Genomic DNA, 7948 nt, shown 5'->3' with positions numbered 1-7948 from the left:
CAACCGGGCCATGAGACTTCCTCAATTTTTAATATTATTTTCTTTAGTCTTCTAGTGCACAACCCAAACATTGGGTTGGTGATAAAGAAAGTCTTAAAATAATACAACCGAGCTAGGTTGCGGGGCACTTAATACTAGTTGAATAATAAAATATAATTTAATTAAAAAATGCAATTAAAAATGTAACTAGTTAGAACCGACAACATAGTCTGGTCAGATAGTGCGTCAGGGCTCGCCGTTTAAAAAAAAACAAAACTCTTAATTTAAAATAGGTTTTAGTGATTTTTTTTCTACATGATGTCTATGTGTTATTTTAATTAAACATTTAATTAAATTAATTAAAGTCACTACACATACACATAGTGAATTTTATACTAAAACTTTTTTTTCTCTTTTTAAGTTTTATCAACCACAGAAGATGTACTTACACCGTACATCGCCAACAACTCAAAAGAACAATTGGTAAAATTAAAACACATACAACATTATAAAACAAGTCATTACAAAATTGTGAAGTTGATTGGCCAATAATCACCAATCCAACATTTCTAAACTTTTAACTCATCTCTACCAAAAATCACCACAAGAACACACCCCAGCTTTAAAATGATGAAACCGGTTGACATCTCTAACCACAATCTCCCTTTCATATATCTTAGAAACAAACTTCATAACCGTATGACAATCTCCACAAATCCTTAGATTCTTTGTCACACGCACAACCTCACCCGAACCCGTGCACAATATCCCGAAAGCCACCGCCAACTTCTCACTATGACTGCCTAAACTCTGCTCCCGCTCCTCGTCACTAACATCGTGTAACGCAAACCCCGTTTCTGCCACATAACCCAGCCCTTTCATCTTCTCTGGTAACGCCTCCAAAAACTTATAAATCTCGCCCGACATTGGGTGAGATTTATCGCCTCCAACAAACATATGCAACTTACCGTCTATTTCAATCCAACTACAACCGGGGTTCTTCTTCACGCCTCGGGTTTTTAACAAATCTCTAATATTATTAACCTCTCTCCACATCCCCGCTTCGGCATACATATTTGAAAGAACCACATAATTCCCGCTGTTTTCAGGTTCCAAATCAAACAACTTTTTAGCTGAGATTTCGGCAATATTAAGATTTCTATGTGTTTTACTAGCGGATAATAGCGCGCCCCATGTGCTTGCTCCGGGTGGCATAGGCATCTTTGAAGTGAGATCATATGCCTCGGTTAACCTCCCGCATCGGCCCAAAAGATCAACAATGCATGCGTAATGCTCGTGAGTCGGTTCGATGTTGTATTCTGTTTTTATTGAGTTAAAATAGTTTAGACCTGTGTCGACCAGACCCGAATGGCTGCAACCAGATAACAAGCCGGTGAATGTAATGGCATCCGGTTCAACCCCAGCTCGTATCATGCCGTTGAATGTTGAGACGGATTGGATACCGTGCCCGTGAGACGCGTATGCACTGATCATCGTGTTCCATGTGACTAGACTTCTTTTATTAATTGGAATTTTTCGGAAACATATTTCAGAGTCAGTGAGTGAGCCGCATTTGGCGTACATAGCTGCCAGTGCAGTTTGCACGGACGTGTTCGAGTTAAGCCCGATGCTAGTGGCGTAATCGTGAATCTTTCGGCCTCGGTCTAGATCAGAAGATTGTGCGCACGCGGGGAGGATACTCATTATCGTCACCCAATTCGGTTTCACGTTTGCTAAATCACTCGTCATTTCATCAAACAACTTGAAGGCACGATCCGCCAGACCATTTTGCGTGTACCCAGAGATCATAGCCGTCCACGACACAATATTCTTATTATCCAACATCCGCGAAAACAAATCTTCCGCAACATTTACCATCCCATACTTCATGCACCCCGCAATCAAGGCGTTCCAAGACGACACATCCCTCACAGGCATTTCATCAAACACCTTGCGTGCATCCCCCAACTCGCCACACTTGACATAAAAATCGATCAACGACGTCCCGAAGTAGAAATCGAACTCCAATGCAGTTCTCAAACCCTTCCCATGAACACATTTACCCACCCAAACATCACCCAAATCAGCACAACTCTTTAAAACAAACGGAAACGTAAAATAATCGCCCCGAAAACCGACCGAATCCATCTCTTTAAAAATACCAACGCTTTTACCCGACATCCCATACACAGCACACGCTCTAATAATCGAATTGTACAAAAGCGTTGACGCATTATGACGAATTGAATTGAATAGACTTATAGCGGAATCAATATCACCTGAGCTAGCGTACATTGCGACCATCTTTGCGCCGAGAAATGAGGTGGGATTGAGTCCGCGAGTGATGAAATGGGAGTGGATTTGTTGGCCTAATTTTAAGAGGTTTAAGCCGGTTAAGAACTGGAAAATGGGTGCGTATGATGATGGTAATGGGGATTGAAAACGAAGTGGGTGTAAAAGTGTTGTCAAGACTGAGCTTTGAGAGGTTAAATTCCTCCATTTCATTGACGGAGAGATGGTGTACAAGATATTAAAACTCAAAACTGCAAGAAGTGAGATTAGTGCTGCACGATCAAGAAGAAGAATATAGAAGGAGAGGGGGGGGGGGGGAGAGTAAAAAGTTAAGGAGCAAAAGTATTTGCGCATCCGGGGAATCGAACCCCGGTCAGTACCGTGGGAGGGTACTATGATACCACTACACTAGATGCGCTTGTTGTTTTTTGTCATAAAATGAATATATTTGTTCAAAGACTAACGTTTATGAAAAATTTATCACACGTGTAAAGAGTAGGATGGAGATTATGTGTGTTCGTATGTGCAAGATCAATTATAATCCACATCTAATTTCAAGATTTTAGCATGTGAGTTAAAATTTTTTCTTTGGAACGGCTAATTTATGCACTCTAAAATAATATTTTTTAAATTATATATTTATCTAAGGACTAGAAAGCTGGAGCACCATTTTGTGCACTCCATAATAGTGTTAGGCTAGAAGCTCTTTGATATATGAGTTTATCAGGTATTATATTTCATTATAAAGTATATCAATACATAAGGTAAGCGGGCAACAAGTTACGCTACTAGTCTTTTTGGATAGCGAAACTATGTCGTTAAGTAGTATGTGAAACTACATATAATTTTATAACTCAACCCTCATTAATCACCCTAATGTCGTAAAGATCTTTGGTGTAATGAACAATTACATATGAACACAATGGAGTGGTTGACATGGAGATTAATTTTTAGCTTTGCGGTTAAGGGGTGTTACACTTGAGTGAACATTAGGGTTATAAAGCATGGTGGCCAGGTATCCCGTTTTTATTTTATAAAAATATGTGACGTAAATTTCAGTGAAAGGGTCAGGAATTTTTTCTATTGGTTCGAGATTGCTTGGTTCTTGGATTTATTACTGTCCTACAAAAAATTTCTCGGGTTGGGACGGGTCGGTTCACACAAAAAAAATGCAATATCATTATAGGTCGTTTGCCTTTTAAAAAAATCACCAATAATCACCAATAACTCCTAAATGTGCATATTAAACACAATCAACACACAATTCTAAACATATACATATAAGTTTAATCAAATATAAACAAAAAATAGTAAAAATAAACAATCAAACAAAATCAACCTTGATTTTTTACTAATATTGAATTTGAAAATAGGAAACAAAGATGGATGACTATTGATAATTTAGGTATTATGAGGGCTGTAATCTGCACTACTTGGTGGAGGGTTGTCGATGGCGCTAGAGTCGAGGGCTTCGTTGATCAACTACTCGCCTGGAGTTTGATCGTGGAAGGGACGAAGGCAAAAAGGCAGTTGATCGTACGTGTTGTTTTTCTAGTTTTTTAATTGTTTTTTAAATTTCAGATTTTATTATAATTACCCAATTCAAATGGACTTAATATTTAGTAATGTTAATAGTTAGTATAATGAATTTTCGATTTTACTACAATTTTCATAATCAATGGTTTGAATACTTTTTTAAACTGATTACAGATTCGCAAAAAAAAAAAAAAGGATGAGTTCATTAGTTAATGTGAATACTATACGTATATATAAAACTGAAAATAAGATAGATTTTGGACGAACATGTACTACGCTATGTTATGTTATCTTCTTAAGAGTCAATAAGCGTTCTACGGGTAAAGGCCCACCAGTAGTATATCCATGATAAATAAGGTTGGCAAACCAAACAAGACCGCTAAAGACCTTCATGAACAAAGTAACGTAGCGTTTGGAATTCAGTAATGACGTATGAGAATGGAATTAGTTATTGTAAGGGAATGAAAAAATGGTGTCTGATTGGTCAAGGGAATGAAATCAATGATTACACAAGAAATCTCCTTCAATCAAAACCATTCATCCCCTCCCTCTTTTTGTTCATTTCATTCATCTTTCAACCTACGTTCTCAACAACATTACTTGACAGCCACCACCACCACCACCTAACCGCCACTACCGGCATTGCCACCACCTGATCGCTGCCACCACCATCGCCATGAGAAGTTGACCACCACCACTGCCGCCGCCGCCTACCGTCTCCATCGTTGCCACCGCCACCATTACCATCGCTACCGCCAACTGATCATCACTGCCGCCACAACCACTACCATTGCCACCACCACCACCTGACCACCACTGCCGCTATCACCACCATCGTTGCCGCCATCACCACCATCACCATCACCACCTGACATCTAGCGCTACCGCCGTCGCTGTCGTCACACCATCCGATAAAAAAGCACCATTAATATTACAAAAAAGTTATTTAAATATAATAGAATTTGTAAACTTATGGGATTTTATAAAGTAAAATAAAGGTCCAATATGGTTAATTAAGTCACGTCATGGTTAATAATTGTCAATCAGGATCAATCTTAGTAATTTAGATTAACTGGCAAAGTTTGGACTAAGTAATAGGGGTGACCGAAGTTACAGACTAAAAAAAATTTTTTGGTCGATTCGGTTATGATCTAATGCGAGTGTTTCAGTTGTTGAGAAAGTTTCAGTTCTTCTCAATACTTCATTAAGTTTAGGGCCGTCTTCGAGTTTTCGAATGCCCAAGACAAAAATGAAAAACGGCCTTTTATAATTTGTTTCCCAAAGATCAAAGATATTTCCTTTATTTTGTTTATATATATCGACTTTTTAGATAGTTTTTAGACTCTTTACATAAACTCAAGCCTTTATCAAATATAACTTCTATATATATATATATATATATATATATATATATATATATATATATATATATATATATAATTGTTTTGAAAAAATTTGTATCAAGTGACGGTCGAAACAGAAAATTTTAAGTGGAGGGTTCGAGGTTTTTTTTTTGTTTCTTAATTCAGATTTGCATGCGAGCTTACTAGATAAAAATATGAACAAAGATATTAAAAGATAAAATAAAATTAAAATCTTAACTTTTATTAATATTCAGAATAATAAATAATAAAGAAATGACTATATAGGCTTTTTCTTTTTATTTTTGTTTTAGATTTTACCCTCTTTACTTAAAAAATAAGTTGGTTAAATACTATGGATCATGGATAAAATTTTAAAAGGCCCAATATTATAAGCTAGGTTATCTTCTTCACGTTTCCAAAGCCATTCTTTTGTTGTAGAGATGAGTCGCGGCCGTCGATCGGAAGAAAAATCCATCTAACACAAACTCAAGTGATTGCAAGTAACCGTAAGCTGAATTAGGGGTGACCAATAGCTTTTTGGAAAATATACTTAGGGGTGACCGAGCACAATACCTATAAAAATTTTCGGACGGAATCACCAAAAATTACACTACTAAGCGAAAAAACAGGGGTGAACGGGGACACCCCGGGTCCCCTTTAACCTTCGCCACTGGATCTATTATTATTATTATTATCATTATTATTATTATGCCCATCATTATCATTCTTTTGTAACAACACACTCTTTGATTTTACACCACCTAAATACCCGTAATGAAGTTTGAACTCTTATCACCTGGTTGGGGGAGTTCACCAATGCCACTAGGACAACGGCCTCTGACTAATTATAACTCTGTCTAACACTCCCAATATGACCTTACAAAGTCTATGACCTTACAAAGTCTATCATGGTCATTAAGACCCAATATGGTTCATTAAAACATATATGACATATTATTGTTAATTGCGATTTTGTGGATCTTGGTTTGCTTTGCGTTTGCATATATGTGTTTTTTGTAATGACAAAGGTGCATCAAAATTTTCACGTTTGATACCCTAATGAAAGAAATTTTGACAAATCGTTTTGTCATTTTATCAAACAACTAAGGATTAATTTGCCAAACTGTTTATGTGTGCCTAGAGATAATCGTTGTCTACGAGACCATGTTCTTATTGTTTACATTTGGGAAAACAACATTAGCCATACCATGCGTTCATGTGCCCTGTAATTAACGCGCTTCAGGATGAAACATCTCTCACTGACATCTAATCAAACGACTTCTGTTAGGGGTGTGCATGGGTCGGTGCGGTTCGATTTTGGGCTAAAACTTAACCCAAAACCGAAATGCCAGTTTTAGAAAACCGTTTGGTTTCGATTTGTTTGGTTTTTGGTTTGGGTTTGGTTTTTTCGGTTTTGCCATTTGGGATTGAAAATTTTGAGCCGACAAAATTAGTGGGCCTAAAATAATGAATTCGAGAAATTTTTTTACAGTGCTTGGACCACCCCCAATACCCAAGTGAGCCTACATGAGACGGGATATCAACCGTGCATACTCATTTTGACGCTTTAGTCCCGACTCCCCCAGAAACACCATCAAGGAGGATCGGTTTTGTTTTGTTTTTTTGGTTTTGTCACAGGTTCACCATCAAGAAGGATCGAAAATATAACAAAGTAATATATATATATATATATATATATATATATATATATATATATATATATATATATATATATATATATATATATATGGTTATTTCGTTTTTGTTTTTCCAATTTTGAATATATTTTTTTGGTTTCATGCACACCTATAGGTTGATTGCATCACTCAGTTCACAACATTTTTACAAAAAGAAAATTGATAAAAGATGTCCCCGTGTGGAAATCAAACAACAACCCACTTCTCTGACCGTTTCAATGAACACATTTATTCAGGGTCGGTCCAATGATGTTGGAGGCCTAAATCGAAAAGAGATGTTGTGGTCTTTCTAGATAATTGTGTTAAAAAAAACGGTCTTGAACTTGTGACCTACCATTAAGCAACATATAGGTTTACCACTAGATATAGTTATTTTTGTTTTTAATCCGCCGATTAAATATATATCTATATATTTTTTTTTTTTTTAAATTTGGAGGCTTTAATTAAGTGTGGACCTAAAGCTCTATCTTCATTTCGCTGGCCCATGGGCCGATCCTGCACTTATCGAATCAAACATCTTAGAAATCAAGACGCCTCTTCAACACAAACGAGGATGTAAAGTATTCGCCAGAAATCCCATTTGAACCCATTACCAAGAAAATACTAATACTATTTATTCGATAAGACAATAGAAAACACAACCTAATAAACAAATTATACAAAAGAGTCGGTGCATTTCGATGATCACATTCACAACACAACCCTTCATAGGGAGTGAGGATACAACAATATCTGCCACGACTGAGAATTAACAAAGAATGCCATCGTTTACACATAATTATATCTTCTCCAATTTATTGGCCGAAATATCCAAGCTTTCAAAAGTCAAAACGCAAACTACAAAAAGAGATACTAAACTTAGTGTAAACTTTCAAGAGCAATTTCAAAAATGTTATGTGCATCTAGGGAATCGAACCCCGGTCAGTACCGTGGGAGGGTACTATGATACCACTACACTAAATGCGCATGACATGGTAATTACTTCTATTAATCTGTAAAAAGCAATACGAAAAATACATTTTTATCATCATAATAAACTAAATTATATTAAAGAAAGTATATTGTGAAGAGTACGATACG

General features: G+C 36.6%; 1 non-coding gene and 1 pseudogene across 1 annotated transcript; both read right to left on the bottom strand.

Moving 5' to 3' along the window:
* Nucleotides 1–567: 567 nt before the first annotated feature.
* On the bottom strand, nt 568–2502 carry LOC143558408 (putative pentatricopeptide repeat-containing protein At3g49142 pseudogene; annotated as a pseudogene).
* A 116-nt stretch (nt 2503–2618) lies between these two features.
* On the bottom strand, nt 2619–2689 carry TRNAG-CCC (transfer RNA glycine (anticodon CCC)). The gene has a single exon. It is a non-coding gene; the product is annotated as a tRNA-Gly (tRNA).
* Nucleotides 2690–7948: the final 5259 nt, after the last annotated feature.

The sequence above is a fragment of the Bidens hawaiensis genome, unplaced genomic scaffold (genome assembly GCF_021521415.1).
Source record: "Bidens hawaiensis isolate Kalapana, Puna unplaced genomic scaffold, B.hawaiensis_p1.1 tig00019449_1, whole genome shotgun sequence".
Classification (NCBI taxonomy): Eukaryota; Viridiplantae; Streptophyta; class Magnoliopsida; order Asterales; family Asteraceae; genus Bidens; species Bidens hawaiensis.
Note: the sequence above shows the minus strand (reverse complement) of the source record. Positions and strands in the feature narration are given on the sequence as shown.